This window comes from Desmodus rotundus, chromosome 8 (genome assembly GCF_022682495.2).
Source record: "Desmodus rotundus isolate HL8 chromosome 8, HLdesRot8A.1, whole genome shotgun sequence".
Classification (NCBI taxonomy): domain Eukaryota; kingdom Metazoa; phylum Chordata; class Mammalia; order Chiroptera; family Phyllostomidae; genus Desmodus; species Desmodus rotundus.
The window spans coordinates 17,851,210-17,874,104 of record NC_071394.1 but is presented as its reverse complement, the minus strand read 5'-3'; positions in this window follow the sequence as shown (position 1 = coordinate 17,874,104).

Here is a 22,895-nt window from a genome sequence, read left to right as displayed (position 1 = left end):
CCCACCTCATCTTCTATTACTCTCTGCTCTTCCGTCTGTACTCCATGTGCACTAGCCTTCTCTCAATTCCTCAAGCCCTTAATCAGACATTGGAAGGACTGACATAAGTAGTCCATGCACATTTAATAATTTACAGTTTTAATTAATCCTACGTGTTCAGGAACACTTTAAACATACACATTTATGCAAAATCATGTTCATGATCTACAATAATCCTATGTGATGGGACTGCTATTATTCCCATGCCCAGAATGAGTAAATAGGAGCGCAGAAAATTTAAAAGTGGCTTGCCTGCGTATGCCCACAGGATATAGCTAAAGAAACTCTTAAAGCACAAGGAAGGGATTAGTATATTCCATTTTGAGGGATCACACAAGAAGAGACAAAATGACCTAGGGAACACGGGTAATTTGAGAAACTGAATGTAATTAATTGTGGTGGAAGTAAAACAGGACCCAATGGATCATGACTCAAAAATAAGGCTAGAATAATACACACGCTCATTTCATTGTACATCGTCCTTTCAAATTTCCACTCCCTTTTCTACCAAGACCCCAATGCCCAAAGCAATAACTGTTTAGATATTGATAGACAGATATATATAGATGTAGATATAGATGATATTGATACAGAAGATAAATAGATATACATAGATATTGATATGTTTTTGCTTTAAGTTCAATGATCTCTCTTAATTGAGAAATATGTGTCCTAAAATGTGAAAGACCATAGTACAGATCACAGTAAAAACTTTCGCGAAAATTTGCTAAAGTACAATCAACATCAAATATGAATTTTTAGCTATAACTATTGTCTATAATTTTTAATATCTGTTTAACTCTAAATAACAATGCCAGTTTTTTGATGGTGGGTCAGTCTTTAAACATTTTTTTATTCTCACCCACGGACATTTTTTCATTGCTTTTAGAGAGAGGGAAAGGGAAACAGAAAGAGAGCACAAAATATCAATGTTAGTGACAGATATTTATTGGTTGCCTCTCATACTCACCCAGGCCGGGAATCATACATGCCCGACTGGGAATCGAACCCATAATCCAGGCATGTGCCTTGACCAGGAATTGAACCTGCAACCTTTCAGTGATGGTACAATGCTCCAACCAACTGAGCCACACCAGCCAGGGTACTCTTTATGAATGAGGTAATATTAATAAATAAAAACATCACCAATAGCCATTGAGTCTAGTGAGGAATGAGGTAATTTATACAAAAATGAATGAATTCATAAATGAAATCCAGGTAGTATACAATTTTATTACTTAGGCATAATGACAACATACTCTAAGAATTGATAAAAATGGTTAGTCTGGAAAATGGATTGTTTATGGATGCAAAATGTTAAGTTCCTCATGTAATAAAGTTTATGTAGGGCTATAGTGATACACTATACAAATTGTGTACATCAAATGGAGAGTGATTCCCATGTAGTCTACTAATTTAGAAATTTATAAATAGATAAAATCTTAGAATGCCAGCATAAGTCTGTTTCATGTTATTTTTCTGTATTTTCACTGAATAAATGTTCACCTGGAGTATGATGACTTCCCCGGTATAAAGGAAATAAGATATTAAAGAAAGAAAATCAATGAGGCAGGTTTTATAGCTGCTTTCCTTTGAACTGTGTTTACTGTTCACGTGCAATCAGCTTGCACTTCATGTGATAAATTGAACTACTTTGGACATTAACCACACAATTGTGGAAACAGTATGGTGATTGCTGGGGGAGAGGAGTATAAGGGGACTAAATGGTAATGGAAAATACAATAAAGATTAAATGAAAAATAAAGTAAAATGAGCAGTATTCTGGGAAGAGAAATACTAATAAAGAAAAATTATTCAGAAAATGCCAGGATACTCTTTGCAAATAATATATCTTTTCAAGTTTACCTATTTCATTTTATGTGTGGTGAAAATTTGCTACCTGCCTACCATTTCTCCTTTCCGCATGCACCTCAAAGTATCCAGATCTTTTCCTTGGGATTCCAGCCCTTCTAATAATGCTCAGATTTCGACTGACCTCAGTCCTGGAGACACACCCTGATTAATTTAAGCCAATTAATAATTAAAGTGTTTCAATCAGTACGCTTTCAAGATTTGCCCTGATAGTATTTTTCTTCAGCATTTTGTATAATTGTGAAGCCTAAGTTAAACTACTTAGCCAATATGATGGAAAGGAAATTTAAAACAAGCTAACACTAAAGAAGGCAGAGAAGCAGATGACAAGAAATGTGTGCCCTGTGATGATACACAAGTTGAGTGGCTGAAACAATCAGTACTTTTCGATTCTGTTAGCCAATACCCACCCTTGATGAGTTTTCTGTTTCTTGAAGTAGAGTTTCCTGATTGATATATAAAATGATTAGGACCTGTGCACCTACAAATGCTGAGGGGACAGGAGAGAGCTGTGAGAATAATCAATTGCTTGATCAGGTTATAAAAAACACAAGTTTCTTAAAGGTAGATATTGGTTCTATAACAATTTAGGGCGACAGCTCATCAGTATTGCATAATGTTACCCATCAAGCAGTTGCAAGTTAGGCGAGAATCAAGATGTGTTGATAAAATTAAGGAGTCAAAATCCAAAGAGATAAATTCAATTTACCCAATGACAGAGACTAACATGTAATATAAAACTAGAATAAAGGAAAGTGATAAAAAATGATGAATTCCTTCTGTTGTAGAATAGTGATTAAGTGGTATATGCATGATGATATATGCCAATCTTGTAAGGAAAATAGATGCATAGGAAGTTACAAAATATATCTGGTGTGCTTTGAATTTGTCCTGTTCTATTTTTAAATAACCTGAGAAACTCGGTTAATCAACCAGGACTTACTTGGTAAGTCAAAGAAATGAGCATGTAGAGTACATGTTTACTAAAATCTTCACCTTTATTATACATATTTTATGATGTGCACAATTGGTTTTAAGACTATTCTGATTTTATCTTAGATACAGCATGTATAAACCATGACAGTGAGTTTTATTTTCTAATTATTAATATTTTATTACATATGTTTTCTGATAAAATGGCACTACACAGATTGTGAATAGCTTGGTATTTGGGACAATAATGCTGGAATTCAAACTGTCCTCAGGAAATGGGGAAATCTAATGGTAATTTAACAAGTTAAAAATCTGGATGTAAAGCATGTGAGATCATTCCCATTAAGAAATGCATCATCTCAAAATAAATCAGATGCTATCTATACTAGGATTTACTGTGATTTTATTGTTTCTTTTCAAGTACCTATACATTATGCTGCAATGACTTGAAGAAAAGCCAGCCCAGTCTTGTTTTTATTTGTGTTTTCTTTTTCTGAAGAGACTAATTTATTAAAGTGCTTCTTACTATTATTTTTATTGTCGAATGAAAAAGAATAGAGAGGAATGTATATGCATGGTTCAACATATTTGGAAAGGTGAGTCATAAATACATATTTCAATAGAAATTTGATTTTTCTTCACAGAATCATAAATTCAATTATTAAAATATATTGTAGCACAGAAGAATAGTAAGAAATCTTGTTATTGCTTATTTCTGCTTGGAGCAGTTACTTAGGAAGGCTTTTGTGCAAGTGGACGTTATATCTATATATCGCTATATGTTGCATTTAAAGACTTATTCTAGTAAAAGATCTATAGTCAGGTCTGTGATACTACTACTTACTCATACTATACTCATAATTTTATCCAGTAATTTAATTTCCCTTAAAAATTTAAAGGGATTTTAAATGCAACTTTTCTTTCTCTGGTCTCTTGACCATAAATGATCATTTCAAAACCGTTCGCAGAAGACAGTCTAAGAATTTATGAAACCTGTTGTGTGACTCTTAGTTTATCACCCATTTCTTGAGTTTATTAAAAAAAATAGTCAAGGAGATTGATCAAGAGATGGCAGTAGTGGGGACACCTTACAGGGAATCAAAAGTATACGGTTCACATCTAATGCCTCTGTGGGGAAAGAAGTGAGCATTTTCACCCATGCCCTAAAACAACTAAGATAGGTTGTAAAGAAATGTGAAGGCAGCATGACAGTTACCTTGGATTTGGCCATGTCATACAAACTGGTTCGCATTCATACTTTTCAAAGGTCTAAACACCAGGGGTTGACCAGAGCTAACCCCGATTTCAGAGAGAAAGGGGAAGATGAGAACAAGAGCGCATCCATCACTAACAGTATAGAAAAGGCTTGATTTCCTATTGGCTACATGTGGACACCGAAGATGAATGGGGAATTGAATTAGTTTGAAAAGGGTTTTCATTCCAGAGAGGTATAATGGAGGAACAAAGGGGAAGGGTCATCAAGGAACATGGATAAAGGACCCATGGACAAAGCCAACAGGTGTGGGGGGGGAGTAGGATTGAGCTTGGGAGGTGGAGGTGGGTAGGGAAGGGGAGAGTGGTGGGGGAAAATGGGGACAGCTGTAGCTGAACAACAAAAAAAAGAGTATGAAGGAGGTGGGGGTGACAGATAAAAAAAAAGTTGTGCCCAGTCGTTGGCCAGATTACCTGCAGAGGGGAAAGGAGTGGAGAGTCAGCAGAGTGAACAATCAGCTGCATTACCAAGAAACAGAATATGCCACTTCACCAAAGACTGGGGTGCTTAATAATCCACAAAAGCTTTTTTGGTAAGAAAAAGACTGCATTCGGTGGGCTACCATATCTGAGAGTGTTTGACTGCCAGGGAAGAACTGCTATGTGGCCACTTCTTTTTTTTCTCTTTCCCTGTTTTTATACCTCTCCATCCTCAGACAGAACAGGAAACAGGTTTGAAGGGATGGCCAAGCCAAAATAAGTAACAAAAAAGAGCTCTCCCATTTCCTGTCTATCCCCTGTAGTCTTTGGAGCCTGAGTTAGGCTGAACTTGAAGGGAGAAATATTTAAAACAGATAGAGATGGATATTATATTGTAGGTTCAGAAACTGAAAAAAACATTAATATCTTGAAATTATGCGAAAATCTTGCTTAGGTATAACTATCAGCAGTGATGACAAAGACTAACATTGTTCTCTGTTATACATAATAAGATAGTACAATGTTTCTCCCACACACTATGATGATGAAAGATTTAGTCAGCTGGTTTTGATAAAGTAATAATAACAAAATAGACATTAATTATTTTCTGTTGCCTATTAAGTTAAATGCTTTATTGTACTTTCACTGATTTTTAACGATCATAAGAGGTAGACATAATTAATATCCCACTTGACAGCAAACAGACTGAGACTTAGAGTGATTAAGTAACACTTCTGAAAGCATACCTCCCCTAATAGGGAATGCCTGCATTTTTAACGAAGGCCCAATTGACTTCAAGGTATAATAACTGCTTTGTGCAGTCATTCTCGGTCTCATTTAATATACGTTCTCTCCAAATACACTATTGGCCAAATTTTACAACCAGAATAATATGTAAGATTCTACCCCGGCTCCAGAGTAGCATTTTTAAAAAGGTGCCGTACTCACTGGCATCACGTTTACATGCCTTTCTCCAGGACTGTGTTACAAGCCCATTTTATGGAAGAGATACAGGGCGGGGCATAAATGTCCCCTGATGTTTACCAGTGGGATATAAAAACTCTACTAAGGAGCTTGTTTTAGAAGCTGAGCCACGAGGTCAATTATATAAATATTGGTGTTAATGAACCAAGGCTTAGTAAAAAACCAACCCATGTGGCAGGTTTAGAAAACTGTACTAGTGTCTGTGTTTCCACTTGTTCCAGTATTTCTGTAAATAAAATCTTAAGACTTTATCAGTGAAACTTAGCAAATGATAATTAGTTTCTGGAGCTACTGTCTTGCTTTATGCTTTAAAGGATCATAATACTCAAAACTGATACAAATCTAATATGGTGCAGTATTTCCTTTTTTATTCTAATGTGCTTTTGCTGAAGATGACTTCAGATGGAACTAAGTTTTAATTTCAATATTAAAGGGAATATTTTAATTAAAGTAATCAGGCAGTCTTTCCCTATTGTTATAACAGGTATCCATTAGAGTATTGGGCAATCAAGGCATATTGTTACAGCATAAATTGTGGAAGGAAAACCACTCAAAATCTAATTTACAAAACCTGCAGGATACTTTTTAAAATTTCTTTTTCAGGAATTCAGGTGCACAGAACTGACTTAATTAAAATTCTTTCTTCCTAAAGATATCCTCATTTTTTCACTAATGGTGTTACTTTATTTTATTTCGTTGTGTTTTATTTTTCCTTATTTTTAACACTAAAATGAACACCTGTGTTCCCCAAACTGAAGCCTAAGCAGTCATTTCTGTTTACTCACTTTTGCCATCCCCTTGCGTCTCTCTCATGGCAACAACTATTCACATTTTATCTTTATATTTTCTTCCTGTCTTTCTTTTATAGACTTAGCTCATACATTGCATGTTTACATGAGCTATATATTTATTTATTTTTGTCTGCTTTTGGACAAAAGCATATGTAGTCTCTAAACCTGAAACCTGTCCACTGGGACTCCTTTTACTAAATACTATGCTACACAGTTTAATCAGTGTGCTTGTGTATTGTTTAATATCCTTGATTTTCGTGGCTGTACAATAGTCTGTTATGTTCATATGATAATTTATTAATCAAATCTCCTGCTAGTGAGCACCAACTTGTAATTTTTCCAGATTTATTTTTTACTATTGCAAAAGAAATAATAATGTTATCATAAATGTCTCCTGATATATATGTACAAGGAGATATTTACCTAAACATGGAATTTACCTAAAATTAAAATTAGATGTATGGTAGACAAATTGTTTTCCAAAACTTGTATCAACTTTTACCCAACAGTAGCAATCTGATAGAGCTCTAATTATCCCAACAGAAACATTTAATATAGTAAGATCTCTCAATATTTTGTCAACTGACTAGATGTGAAATACCATCTCTTAATTCTGGTTTACATTTCTCTGATCATTATGAAGGTGTATCATTTCTTGATATACTGATTGACCATGCATTTTTCTCTTTGCATTTTTATTCACTTTATGTTAAAAATTGTACTGTATTATCCCAAAAGTGCTAGAGCCTGGTGATTCTCCTAACACATATTGTTTATTTTATTTTTATTGAATTTATTGGATGACATTGGTTAATGAAATTATATAGGTTTCAGAGTATGATTCTTTATACATCATCTGTATATTGTACTGTGAGTTCACCATCCCAAGTCAAGTCTCCTTCCATCGCCATTTATCTCCCCTTTACCCTCTTCTACCTCCCCTCACCCCCTTTCCCTCTGTGTCTGAGGTTTTATTGTTTTTTTTGCTTAATCCCTTCACCTTTTTCACTCAGCTCCTCAACCTACTTCCCCTCGGATAGTTGTCAGTCTGTTCTTTATGAGTCTGTTTCTATTTTGTTAGTTTAATTTATTGTTTAGATTCCGCATATGAGTGAAATCATATGGTAGTTGTCTTTCTCTGACTGGTACACTTCACTTAGCACAGTGCTCCCCAAGTCTATCCATACTCTTGCAAGGAGTAAGATTTTTTTCTTTCCTGTGGCCAAGTAGTCTTCCACTATGTAAAGGTACCACCACTCATCTACTGATGGGCACTCGGGCTGTTTTCAAATCTTGGCTACTGTAAATAATGCTGCCATGGACACAGTGGTGCAGATAATCTTTCAAATTAGTGCTTCAGTTTTCTTTGGATCAACTCCCAGAAGTGGAAACACTGGGTCATAAGGCAGATCCATTTTTAATTTTTTGATGTAACTCCATGCTGCTTTCCACAGCAGCTGCACCAGTCTGCATCCCCACCCACAGTGCACAAGGGTTCCCCTTACTCCCCATCCTCACCAGCACTTGTTTGTTGATTTATTGATGATAGTTGAGGTCATTGTAAAAATAGCTAAGTATAAAACAGTTTTCAAATAAAATTAAAAAAAAATTACTACTTTTTGGCTACTATCTGGCCCAACAAAATACCCCATTTTCTTTTGTAAATGTGCTTGTATTTAAGGGAAAATTACCATCATTACAAAATTTGTTTATAATAATCCAAATATAGTTATAGGAATCAATAGAAGTATTTTTGGTTGCTGTGTTTTTATTTTTATTCTCCTAGATTCTGCAATCTAGGACAGAGGCAGATGTTGTGTAAATGCAAAGTATGCATCTATAATTGAATTCTGTGGTCATGGTTCTGCATATAATTATAACATAATAATGGGTGGTAGACTTGTCCTCCCATGGTAAATAACTAGAAAACTGTTTGTAAAATATTGAAGAGGTACCAGAGGATTTTAGACCCTGAAGGAAGGAACATAAGGTGAGTGCCAACTTTGCCACAGCTTATAGACCAGAGGCAGGTACAACAACATCGCAGAGACAGAAAACCAAGCAGAGCCCACCCTTCTCTCTGCAATGCTCGCTGAGAGATCAAAGTGCATGTGCTGAGCGTCTGCAAGTATTTTGTCTTTAATGAATGGTTACATTAATAACTCACTGTGGGTTTGCTGTTGAGGACAATACACCGAGAACTCTGCCATGCTTTTTAGATAAAGTAGGACCCACAGGGGCATAAAATAGGAAACAGAATTTCAAGTGAGAGTTGACAAACTTTGACCTTTTTACTCTGTGTATGTTTTTGAGTTGTTTTAATTTTCCAGTTGTTTTCTTCTGAATATGTTCCAGTTTGTTATATTCCTCTTAAAACTTGGAATTTTAGCAGAAAATAATGATTTAGTTTTGTTTAATTCAGATATGACATAGTAGTTTCTAGATACATGTACTATCTAGATACATGTTTTCACAGTAGTTTCTAGATACATGTTTTCTGATTTTAAAGGTTAAATACTCCTGGGTTCAATTGCACCATCCACTAGGATTCTCTCCTAACACCTCTTTCCTTTAAATGTTTCTAAACTGATATTCAATCTTATAATAGAATCTTAAATTATAATTTGCAAAGGATTACGTAAAATCAGTATCGTGGCAGTCCCCCTTAATCATGGTTTTATTTTCCACAGTTTCAATTACCTGCAGTCAAACATGGTTTGAAAACATTAAATGAAAAATTCCTGAAATAAATCCCTCTTAATTTAATTGCATGTAGTTCTAAGCAGCGTGATTAAATTGACACCTTCCTGTTGCAACCCGCACTGGATGTGAATCTTCCCTTTGTCCGACAAATCCCCAATCTATATGCTACCTGCTGGGCAACCCTCTCAGTTTATTCTCCTCAGCAGAAAATCCATAGTGAATTATTAATTTAACCATTCATTAAAGACAGAATCTTAAGTCAATCAATGGCTTATTAAGTCATCCATTCTGCATACGTTCACTTTGTAGCTATTATCCAGCAGGTAGTGTGTTAGGGACAGGCGCCTAAGTAATATATCTAGATATTCTATGTATTTTTTAGGTACCAAGATTCATTTTTCTACAAGAAAAAGGAAATAAAAATATTTCCTTCACATTTACAATTTTATTTAATTCCACAACAACCTTACGTGAAGTTACTATAGCCATGGGAAAAGTGAGAGTCAGAGAATTTAAGTTGTGTTTCAAAATCTGTACTAGTGTCAAAACTTGAATGTGAACTTCCTGTAATTTTTTGCTTCACCATACTGCCAATATATCTCTTCTTGCAATGGCATGATTTAGTGTATCCATTATACCAATTACTGCTTTGTAGTCATTTAGGTCCTATGTTCATTATTTCACAGGAGTGGCATATGGTGTGAATATAAACATATTCATTGGATGAATTTATAATTATTGTTCCATCCATATGATAAGTCTTTGAATGGCAAAAAAAAAGTAAGTGTGCTTTTTTATTCCTTAAAATAAAAGGTACATTTGTCATTTTCAGCAGTGACTTTATTGATTTGGATATTTTGAGTAGGACAGCTGTCTCTCATGTGGTATAGCATTGATTAATCTCAATTCACATCTTGATTTGATCTCTGTCACTTTCAACTGGTCTACCCCAATGTGGCGAATTGTCCAGTGAGAAATCTCCAGCACGAAAGTTTGCAACACTTTCGACATATTTGATCAGTCTCAGCACCTTCTCCACATACTGCACAATTTTTTTGTGTGCTTTCATTGTGTTTTGACCTTTCTTGAAATAATAAAGCATGATATGCCAAAAATGTTGCTTATTTTCTTCCGTCTTTAATATTAAAATGACAACACAAATTGGTGAATACCAATTTTAATGTTTATTTTTCTTACAAATGTTTTATTTTAAATGTTTTATTTATTTATTTATTTTTAGAGAGAGGCAGGAAGGGAAAAAGAGAGGGAAGGAAACATCAGTTTGTGGTTGTTTCTAACACACCCCTTACTGGGGACCTGGCCCACAACCCAGACACGTGCCCTGACTGGGAATCGAGCCCGAGCCTGCAACCTTCTGGTTCTCAGGCTGGCACTCAATCCACTGAGCCACACCGGCCAGGGTAATAAGTTCTTTTAAATGCACACTGGTATGACAGCTGTCAAAATACAGTCTAACAAAATTGTTTTGAATGAAGTTAAAGACAACCAAGCTCTACTAGAACCATCTTACAGAAAAAAGCTTATGAACTTTTTGGCCAACCCAGTATATGCCTACAAAAGTGTGTATGATGTATAAATAATTAATTCATATCTATTGTTTATGTATATAATATTAGATTAGAATTGTTACACTATCCATTGTTACATGCTCATGCTTTATATGCTTAAGCAATAAACTATATATCTTTGGATCTCATATTCAACTACAGCTAGTGGAATCCCATCCACCTCCCCATCAAGAAAGGAGCTTGAAATGTCTGATGTGCTTAAACAGGTACTCTTGTGAGTATACCGTGTGAATACAATACACCCTTTTTCTGCCCTTTTTCCTCTCCTGATCTACATTTCTGTCACATTGTATCTACTATGAGCTCTTCTACTAGCTGGAGCCCCTTTTCCCCCACTTACCACTGTCACTGAACACCGTGGGATACCAACATCCAAAGTAAGAGGTCCTGTTTCCCCAAATGCTACCTGTTTTGTCTTCCTTCTTTGAAACTAATTTTTACTGATGCAAAATTCATGCTGAACTAAGATACGTGTGCTATTTTCTCTACCCGTATGATGGTTTTCTCCAAAGTATGTACCCAGGCCCATTTTATTCATGTGGACACTGGCCTCCTCACTATTGTATCAACAAGAGGGATTACAACAGTATATAGTTTGGGTTTAAACTGGGAATCTAACTAAATTTCATTTATGCAGAACAATAGCTGGCAATGCGGCATCCTCTGTTTCGCTTTTGTTCATTTCCTTGTACTTGTTTTTGTAACAGACGTAGTCAAAATAGGGCAGCTTGACAAAGATAATTAAAAAGTGACAAAGATAAGTGAGTGGGGCTCAGTGTGAACTTCTTCTTTTATTCAAATAGTTCCTTATCTACCAAGCAGATTTGGAAATATCATCCATCAGATCATCTCAAACTTGCCATATGAATTACTTAGTTAATGTGGGCTTCTAAATGTGCATATTACTATTTTTGCAGGAAGGGTTTATATATTAAAAAAAAGTTTTTTTTTAAATGAACTAAGGTCTTTCATCAATCTCTGCCCATATATGCACAGGAGAATGCTAAAACAAATAGCTTTTATGTGATAGTGTCATAAATTCTGGAGAGAATCAATAAATATTCATTACGATATTAATTGAGTCATTTGAAGTGAACACACAGAGGTCGCTTCCTGTGTGTTGCTTACTTAAACTATTCATTTATTGTCAACCTAGGATTTAAAAAAATAGGTTTACAAGACAGCTGCAAGAGGGAGGCATAGTACCTGAAAGAATAGTTGGGGGGTCTTTTAGGCAAAATAAGAGTAAATTCTTGTGGAGACCAAGACATATGTGAACTAATTTTAAGAAGACTGTGAACTCTCTAAAACCCACATAATTTTTAGATATCAATAAATGCTTATATGCATTTTTCTGAAGAGTGCTTCCATTACTGTCAAGTTCTCAAAAAAGGTCATTCTACTTTTTTTATTCTACCATGATCCCATATTGGTCAGTTTCAGCAGCTCATATATATTCCCTATATATAGTAATGGATCAAAAATAGAGTACTCACATTGTTAGTTCTCACTTAGAAGTAGAAGAATGGAGAAGGTTCTATTCTGCATGGTTCTTCTTTCTCAAATCCATGTTTTCTACGTACTGAAAGATTTCATGTACAGATTGCTGATTCAGTGAATATAACATGCTTGATAGGGTACACTATATACTTTGCAATATAGAGCACCTCAGTAATATGAGGGGACTAAATGAAGAAAACAATGAATAGCAAAGACATTTCTGAAGGAAATAAATAAATATATAGAATGAGAATCATCAGAGACATTATAGACAGGCTTAGGGAGTGAAAGAATAACCTGATTAAACTCCTGAATTACTCATCTGTAGAAGGAATTCAACAGCACTACTAAGCATGAGCCTTCATTCAGAATGCTGCAGTTTTCAAACTCTGAAGGACTGTTCACCTCGGGTAAGAAAGAACTCTTTTCAAAGCTTTAGGAAGAATTTGGCTAGTATCAGGAATAGTTGGTCAAATGATCTTTGGAAGCTGATAAAATGTTCTTGTGACTCTGCAGTGATTGTTTATGCAATTGAGAGATTTGGGGCAGAGTAGTTTCAAGAGATAGGGTCCTTGGCAGGAGGAATGGAAAGGAGCAGATACAGAGGCCAAGGGAATGGGAAGGCCACAGGGATATCTGCTGATGGTGTCTGGAACTCATTGGGGATGACAGCCATTGTGGCTTCTCGTGACTATTTTCTTTGCAGGTGCATTTCTATCATGTATATGTGAGTTTCTGGAAGCATTTAAGCCTCTGAAGAAAACCCCCAAACTAGCAGTAAACAAATATTAACATGAGAATTTCCAGAAAGTCTTAGAAAATAGCCATTAGCCCATTTCCTGCTACTGTTGGTTTTAGGTAGGGAAACAGTTCTTGTTCTCATTCTGGGTCAGTAGGGAAGGCAGGTTTGATATCAATTGATTTGTGAAAACTTGGTTTATCCTCCTGATTTATCCCCAAAACTGAGATTACAGGAAAATCTTTCAAATCTAATTTTAGCCATAAAAAAATTTAAGGCAACACAAGAACTCTTTAAGAGCAAGTAAAAAGAAAGTAAGTGTAGAATCAGTGATTTATAATTTAAGGGTCTTAATTCAAATGCATTGGACAGAGCTATAACATCAACCGTCTGCTGCTTGATCTAAGAATCTGGGAATATTGTCTTCTTCATAATGCTTACTATTTCTAGAGACACTTGCGATTTTTGTTCATTTGTTTTGGATCTCTTATTGGCATAGAAATCCAGGAAGTGGGGATATTATATCTTTTTAAGTGGAAAACATGATTACCAAGGTTGATTTCCTAGAGTTTCACTGCACAGTTGTGGTTCTCAATATGTGATAGATTATCTTCCAATCAGGTTTAATACTCATTTTACATTGATGGTATAGCCCATAAACCAGGACTCTAGGCCCAAGGTCATGTGGGGATTCCTGCGATTTTATCCTCGCAAAAAAGCCACTGGGACGTGTTGATGACATGCCTGGGAATACTCATTAAACCTCTGCAAAGTCAGCCATCATGTCCTGTGGAGCAGCGGAGTGAAAGATGGGGGAGAGCCCAGTTGCGCGATCAGTTCACACAGGGAAAACCTATATGTTCTGTCGGATCTGAAGGTTATGAGAGTTTGGGAAGTGGTAATGGATGCTCCCTGGGTAGCCTCACAAATTTTATCAGTGTGCCATACACCCATTCTATTTTACCTGAGGAGTTTAAGTAAGAGGGACAGGAGCACTTCAGCCCAAAAGGTAGAGCTTTACAGATATTTTTTTTTTTCATAAAAGGTTTTATTTTTCGGTATACAAATGGGAAAATATTTCTCAATATTGCTATGGTCAGAATAGTTCCTTTATGGCCAGGAAGGACATTTACCAACCAGAAAATACATATATAATTGTAAAAACATTAGGGAGATTTGTATCTGAATAAACCCAATTTACATATTTTTAAAAGTCTATAGGGGGTTTTACCTCCTATTCATGTCCAATCTGTATAGTTTTCCTAGAACTGTGTGCTTGAAAGGTCAGGCTTGTGCCAGGGAGACCCTTTGCAATCTTACTGCCATTTTTCCCACGAATGCTTATTTATGATGGCTCTTAAATTTCCCTTTCTGTGGTGGAAAAGAATGTAACATTTTTAAGAGACACTATTTTAACATATTAGGGCATACTGAGCAGTTGTGTTGTTGCCACAAAAGACCATCTGGTTGGAGCAAAAATTATGGTTTTTTCCTTTGTGGCACTGGAGGGTCCAATGTTTCAAATGAGAGTTGACTCAAGACTCAATGCCAATAGTCAAGAGTTAGTTCTGACTTTGATGTTTGAACTTTGTGGATAGCCTGAATGTGTTTTAAAGAAGTTTGTTTAGCATAATAGTTGTCTAAAAATGCTCTTTGCTTCTCGAATGTGCTTTATAGTTGTGCCTCACAATTGTTATAGCCAGTGCTTACGGTGGAAGCATCTAGTTGTGCTATATTTAATAAGGTTATCAGCTGCAATCAAGAGGCTGTGCTTCTACTAAAACATGCCAAAATCACTATGTACTTGAAAGGGATTATCAAACTGGATAAAAGACTTAAATATAAGTCATGACACCATAAAAATCCTAGAGGAAAACAAAGGCAGGAAAATTTCAGATGTCCCATGTAGCAATATTTTTGCCAATATATCTCCTTGGGCAAGGGAAATAAAGGAAAAAATAAACAAATGGGACTACATCAAATTAAAAATCTGCACAGCTAAAGAAACCATCATCAAAATGAAAATGGTATGAACTGTATGGGAGAACATATTTTCCAATGATATATGGGACAAGAGTTTGATCTCCAAAATATATAAAGAACTCATATGATTCAACATTAGGAAGACAATCCAATTAAAAAGTGGGCAAAGGATCTGAAGAGGTACTTCTCTAAGGAGGACATACAGATGGTCCATAGACATATGAAAAGATGCTCGATATCACTAGCCATCAGAGAGATGCAAGTTAAAACCACAATGATATATCACCTCACACCTCACACCATTTATCAATGGCCATCATTGATAAATCAAAAAAGCAAGTGCTGGTGAGGATGTGGAGAATAGGGAACCCTGGTGCACTGTTGGTGGGAATGCAGACTAGAGCAGCCACTGTGGAAAACAGTATGGAATTTCCTTTCAAAAATAAAAATGGAACTGCCTTTTCACCCAGCAATTCCACTGCTAGGAATATACCTGAAGAATCCTGAAACACCAACTCAAAAGGGCTTATGAGCCCCTATGTTCATAGCAGTGTTATTTACAATAGCCAAGTGCTGGAAACAGCAGAAGTGCCCATCAGTAGATGAGTGGATAAAAAATCTGTGGTACATTTACACAACACAATGCTATGCAGCAGAAAGAGAGAAGGAACTCCTAGAACTAGAGAATATTATGTTGAGTGAAATAAGCCAGTTGGTGAAAGACAAATACCGTATGATCTCACCCATAAGATAAATCTAATGAACAAAATTAACTAACGAACAAAATAGAACCACAGGATGGAAACAAAGAACAGACTGAAAGTGACCAGATGGGAGGGGAGGGGGGATAATGGTGGAAAGAAGGGGAAGGGACTAGACAAAGAACATGTATGAATGCCCACGGACATAGACAGTGTGGGGATTGACTGTGGGAACTAGGGGTAGGATGGATGGAGTAGGGAGAAAGGGGAAGTATTGGGACAACTGTAATAGAATAATAATAAAAAAGATTTAATAAAAAAAGAAAGGGATATCTAATGACTGTATAGACATTTGCTGTCTTCATCGTAAATGATGGCCAGAGTAAAAGCCACAGTCTGGTAAGCCACTGCAGACTTGGCTTCTGGAAGCCTAGATTCAAACAATTTGAATGGGTTCCACATACAAATCCAGCTTAAAACCCTCTTTGTTCAACTTGCAGATAGAAACTACCAAAAAGAAATTCTAAGTCTGGGTTATACAGAGAGATTTCAAGGAGGTTAGAAGCTGGAAAATTCCCTGACAAGTGCATAGATTGTCCCAAGTGTGCCATCCCCTGGGAGAGTGACATGTTTGGTGAAGTCCAGAATCTTACAGCGATGGGCAGAAACAGGCATAGGGAAAAGAAGGGTTTGTAGGAGTTCAGGCTAGTGACAGGAAAATACATGCATGATTTGAGAGACTAAGAAATTATACAGAGGGCTTAAGAATTTAGTTGGCAGTAGTCTCAGTTAACTGGGAGGTTGCTGCAATTATGCATAAACAGGCAGATATATTTTGACATGAGGTCAATATACAATGGTCTCTGATGTTTATGGTTCTATTGAATAAATACCAAAACTTATCAGGACTTTTCATGTACAAATAGAAAGGTCCGTGGCCATGGGAAAGTTCAACAGTAAGAGATTTTTTTTTTAAAGGAACATTTTGTGTTAGAGTACAATCTTTACTGAGTCTGCCCAGGGCAAAGACGATCCCAGTTTTTGTCTGATCATATCTAGGCCTAGCCAATTCAGGAAAGTTCGAAATCCAATGTCAGCAGTGTCTTATAAGACTGAGCAATCCTCTAAGATATCTTTTGGTGATTAGCTAAGAAAAGTCGAGAATAACATTCAATCTTTGAACAGCAGCAACAACAAAAAGCACAAAAAACCACTCCGATAGATAATGTGTGTAAAAGAGGGAGGCACGTGCAATGGGTTGCAGTCCTTCAATAGTCTTTCTTAAGTTGAACATTGGGCCAGTTTCAGCAAAGAACTAGATCAGTCGATGTCCTGAAAGCCTTACTATCGCTTATATGTTCCATACCTTCTTTTTGGGCTCTGACGCTATCATGGTCAGACTTTAATTCTGAGATATGGGTAGGGGAAGCACCAGATAGTAAATAATCAGTCTGTGACATTATTAAATTATAGTCTGAAAATTATTTTCCTGGGTGTTCCAGAAAGAGGTCTTCTTGTCCATAGTTAATAGTAGTGCCATATATGAAAAATATGCCTATTCTAAAAAGATTCAGCAGAGAGTAAGACACATAAACAAGTCAAAAACCCAGAAAGGTAGGAAGTGGCTTAACATAAACAGAGTCTGAGGGTCCTTTGAGAGTCCTACTTGGAAAACCTAAACCTCTTTGCTATTCCAGGGACAAATGATGGGAAAGCAATAGGTTTATGGTAGAGAGGATAGACACAGCATCAGATAGAAAAAGAACATTGTGTATTTGCAGTTGCATATAAATGTCTCCTTTTTTTTTTTTTTTATTAAGGGATATTGTGGGTTGACCAGAATGGCTAATTCCTCAGGGGGTGTCATTCTGTCAGACATAGTTGTTTTTTGTCCACTTAGAGTCTGTCTTTCAAGTCAAGGCCAGATAACTGTTCTTTCAATGACCATTTCTTTACAGGTATATTTAACTATACTGATTTAGACATGCACGAGAACATGAGTTTGTCTAAATGTTTAAACAGAAGAGCTATAAATTAGAGGTTAATAGTTCTCTTTTTCTAAATTAAAGTATCTTCAAAGAACTCAGGGATCTCTTGTCATTTCAGGATTAATACCATTAGCGAAGTAAGTATATAGGCCTGTTGTAATAATTTCTCCCTGAATGAGAGTGGAATATTCTCTGAGGGTGGAAGTGAGATGTCCTCTCTGAGCCAGGAGCTACATTTTCCCCCTTGACGACACTGAATATTGATGTATCAACAATGACCACAAAAATTTCAGTGTCTGATGATAACTTTTATACTCTCACTTCCTTTTATACTCTCTTACTTTTATACTCCTTATATTTATCTTTGGTCAAATTTTGAAATATATATTTGATATTATTTTGGTTTTCAATCCAGACTGCCTTTTTTAACCATTTTTTCATAATTCTCGTCCCTATAAAATTATGGATTTAATTCAAGACTTTTTATAAGCTGCTAAGATCATTATATATTATCCTATGAAATTTTATTCTTCCTCATGAGAGTTTGGAAAGTTCTTAGCTAAATTATACAAATCTAATTGTAACTGATATTTACTGTTATAAAACAAGCAAGAGGGATCATCATCTCTGACTACAATATAAGACATTGCAAGAGGATATTGTCCAATAAGAGGGTGAGGTGGAAAAAGAAGAAGTAGTTTGGAGAAAGTGCTGAAGGAACAAAAGTTACAAAGTCATCTGTTGTTTTAGCACCTTGGGTTTAGCAAACAACCCCTGAAAATGGGAAAGAATAGTTTTGGGGCCTAAGGTTACCCAAGGGTTTTGATGGAAATTTTCCTTCTGTCATATTTCACAAATAAGAACTTTATAATAACATATCCCAGGGAGAAAATTATATGAAAAATTTACAAAGAATATATACCACAAAGACACTGACAAATATTAAACCTATCATTTTTTCTCTTTGTCTCTCTTCTTGAATATGTGAATAATCTGATATCTGGCATATTTAGTATTGAGATTAGGTTTTTTTGACTTAGGTTATTATGGGACCAAGTTGTCATTTCTTTTTGTTTTTATGCAATTTGATATTTTTATTACTAAGTATACATTACTGTTAAAGAAATATTTTATTGAAATTACATTAGTAGTTAAAATAATGATTTAGTCAATAAGTAGTAGCTATATTATTTTGATTTTAATTTTTCTGTTAAATTTGTCACTTTCATGCATTTAAAATGTTTTTTCTATTTACCTTTTTGCTTATAGTTTCTACATTCTTTTAATAAAATATTTTCTATTCATGTCATTTATAATGATGAAAAGTTAGAATTTCAGTTCTTCATAAAAAGGCAGCACATGAAAACATGTAGAACTTCTAAAATTGGTGTACATGTTACATGTTATAATTGCATACCTACCAGTGTAATTCCATAATCATTTAAGAGAGAAAGCAGCAATATATTCATAGGCTTTCCTGTGATCTCAATGGGAATTCCCCTTTAATGTATACAGATGTAAGGAGTTGAAATACCTAAAAATAAGAATTATTTTTTATTTTATTGTTTATGCTATTACAGTTGTCCCACTTTTCCCCCGTTGCCCCCTTCCAACCAGCCCACCTCCCGCTTCCATCATCAGCCCCCTCACCGTGTCCATGGGTCCTTTATATGTTTTTTAACTAATCCCTTCACTTTCTTTCAATCAGTCTCCACTTTTCCCCTCCCTTCTTTATAGCTGTCAGTCTGTTCCATGATTCTATGCTTCTGGATCTATCTTAATCATTAGTTTATTTTGTTCACTAGACTCATCTTATAAATGAGATCATATGTAATTTGTTGTTCTCTGTCAGGCTTCCTTCACTTAGCATAATGCTCTCCAGTTCAATCCATGCCATCATAAAAGGTAAAAGTTCCTTCTTTCTTTCTGTTGCATAGTATTCAATTGTTTAGATGCACCAGTTTTTTATCCACTCATCTACTGATGGGCACTTAGGCTGTCTCCAAATCTTGGCTATTGTAAATTTCACTGCTGTGAACATAGGGGTGCATGAATTCTTTTCAAATTGTGTTTCAGGACTTTTTGGGTATATTCCCAGCAGCCAAATAGCTGGATCAAAAGGCAGTTCCAGTCTCAGATTTTTGAGGAAATTCCACACTGTTTTTCACAGTGGCTGCACCAGTCTGCATTCCCACCAACAGTGCACTAGGGTTCCCTTTTCTCCACATCTTTGCCCGCACTTGTTGTTTGTTGATTTGTTTATGATGGCCATTCTGATCAGTGTGAAGTGGTATCTCACGGTAGTTTTAATTTGCATCTCTCTAATGGCTAGAGATGTTGAGCATTTTTTTTTTATGTGTATTGGCTATTGGTATGTCCTCCTTGAAGAAGTGTCTATTCAGGTCCATGTCCATTTTTTATTTGGGTTATTTCATTATTTGTCTTCCTGCTGTTGAGTCATATAAATTCTTTATATATTGAATACTTTGGAGACTAAACCCTTGTCTGAGGTATCACTGGCAAATATTATGTTCTCCCATACAGTCAGTTCCCTTTCCATGTTGATGATGTTTTCCTTAGCCATGCAGAAGCTTTTTAATTTGATGGAGCCCCATTTGGGGTTTTTTTTTTTCCCCTTTATATCCTTTGCTCTGGAAGTATATCGGCAAAAATATTGCTACATGAGATATCTGAAATTTTACTGCCTGTGTTTTCCTCTAGCATTTTTATGGTATCACAACTTTATATTTAAATCTTTTATCCATTTTGAGTTTATTCCAGTGTATGGTGTAAGATGGTGGTCTAGTTTAATTTTTTTGCATGTACCAGTCCAATTCTCCCAACACCATTTATTGAACGGACTGTCTTTCCTCCACCATGTGTTCTTGTCTCCTTTGCCAAATATTAATTAACCATAAAGTCATGGGTTTATTTCTGGGCACTCTATTCTATTCCATTGACCTATGTGTCTGTTCTTATGCCACTCTAAGAGTGTTTTGATTACAGTGGCCTTGTAGTGTAGTCTATCAGGTATTGTGACCCTTCTAACTTTGTTCTTCTTTTTACTCTTAAAGTCAGATTTCCTCTAGAAAATCCTGATACAATCTTAAAAATGTATCTATCTCTCTGATTCATATACTGTGTATAAAGTGTCTATTTAATGACAACAAATAATGAATGAGTCATTATTTATAAAATATATTTTTAAAAGCTGTATGTCAATGTAGTTATTTCAGGAAGACTAGTATTAGTTTAATTGAATTTTATAATTTGATGCAAAGGAAGCCATTGCTTTGTAAAAATAATGAAACAAATAATAAAAAAAAATGAATGAGCAGGATTCAAATTGTTTAAACTTTTTTCCTGAATATATGTAAAGCCAAATGTGCCTTCTCACAAATTTTGTGAAAAAATAGTTTACTCCAAATAATTTTCTTTGTTGATCATTCATTGTTAATAGAGTTTTGTTCATTATTCAGAGTTTTTAGGGCATTTAGAATAAAAAAAGATGATATGACAAAATATTTAGTTGAAAATGAATCAACAGCAAAGAAAATAGAAGTAGTGTGAAATTTCTAAAATATTTTAAAATGAGCACAGTACTTTAGGATAAATGAAGAATTATGAAACTGCCCTATGCTACACACAGACCTAGATACATACTTAAAGAAAAATTGATAATTTTTACCTAATTGCTCTGTTGATCAATTTGGTATTTTACTCAATTTTAAAAATTAAGCAAAAATATTAAGACCTTTTTATAAAAAAACAAATTGTAGCTTAATGAAATTTTAATGTGTAAATTTTTCTAGTAGTAGTGTTAATTTTCTTCCAAGCACTTAATATTTGATGAAAATTGGGTACCAGTCTTCTCAGTACCTATATGAATGATTTATCATTAGTTAAATATCAGTGTGCTCAATAATATGTTAGTAACATTCTTATGCTATCACCTTTACAGTGACTTACTACAGTTAAAATTAAAGCAAGAAACATTGAGAAGGGAAGATCATAATCAAGAAATATCTGGATTTTGCTTTGATTTTATTGCCCTTTCATTTTTAGTAAATTACCCAAAGTCCTTGTTCCCAGAAAGCATGCCAATTGTATTAGCTTCTACATTTATGAATTCTCAACTTATACAGTAGGAGACTTTCAGCTTTTTCTTTTAATATAATTGAGATTATTAAAGGTTTTGAATGTTACCTTTTCTACTTTTCCTTTTTGACTTAAAAGGTTTCATTTTAGTGAGCTCTATATTTAACTAAATAATGTCAAAATAAAAAAATGACATTATTAGAGAAAAAAATGAAACGGTGGGAGAGATTGGGTCTTTTTTTTCCTTCCATTATAAAAGAGCCTTATGTCTCTATTAAGTGGGACAGAGACTACCCTGGATAATCAAACACTGACTTAATAAGAAATGACTGGGATGCTCCTTTCTCTGCAGAGCTACAGATACACGGTGACAATTGGCATCAGGGACACTTCACATAATATTGTCATTTCAAGAGGCGACTGATGTTATTAAAACTAAAGGAGGACTATAAGCAGAATGTGTCATAGTCTTTGTTGGTACCAGCTTTCAGAAATGTGCACATTCCAAAAACTTGTTCAGACAAATGATTTCTAACATATTTTCCATCACTTATAGTCCTGAATGGAGCTTAACATATTTTCACATACATTATCATCGCAAACCTCTACTTCAGATAGAACAAGAGGGGTCCCCTACTTAATGCCAGGGAAATGAACCAGAGAGACAAAGTGGCTCCTGCTATAGCACTTCACCCACCAAAACAAGCAAACAGAAAGCTTGACTCGGAGAGCAGGCTTTTTGCTTCTAGTTCTACAAATCTTGAACGGAACTTACATGCTTATCCTATTCCTCTAATTATCTGAAAATAACCCAGATCTCTTTATTGCTTTCAATCTGGTTCGGAATCATGGCTGACATCACCATCAGTAGGGAATCACACAGTTTATTCTTCTTTATTTTTTTCTTTTTGAAAGCACTGTTTGTTAGCCACTTACCCCTACTTAAGGGTCTTAACCACCATTATTTACATAAAACAACAATGCAAGCAAACACAATCAAACAAGGCACTTAAAAGCATTCTCACCAACCTATTGATATGCCATTCACAAAAGCTTCTGTATTATCTTTTGAATAACTAACATCTTTTTAGTGGTATTTATAATGTTTGCCTTAATCGTTCTGCAGGACAAATATCAACGATGGGTAGTTCATTAGCAGCTGAAAATAATCACTCACCCATCAGTCTCTGCCAACTCAAGAAAAAAGGCTAATCACTTACTTTTCATGCCAGGTTTTCTCTAGAGAAGTGTTTTATGTTTTCCCCATTTCCATGAGGTTTTTA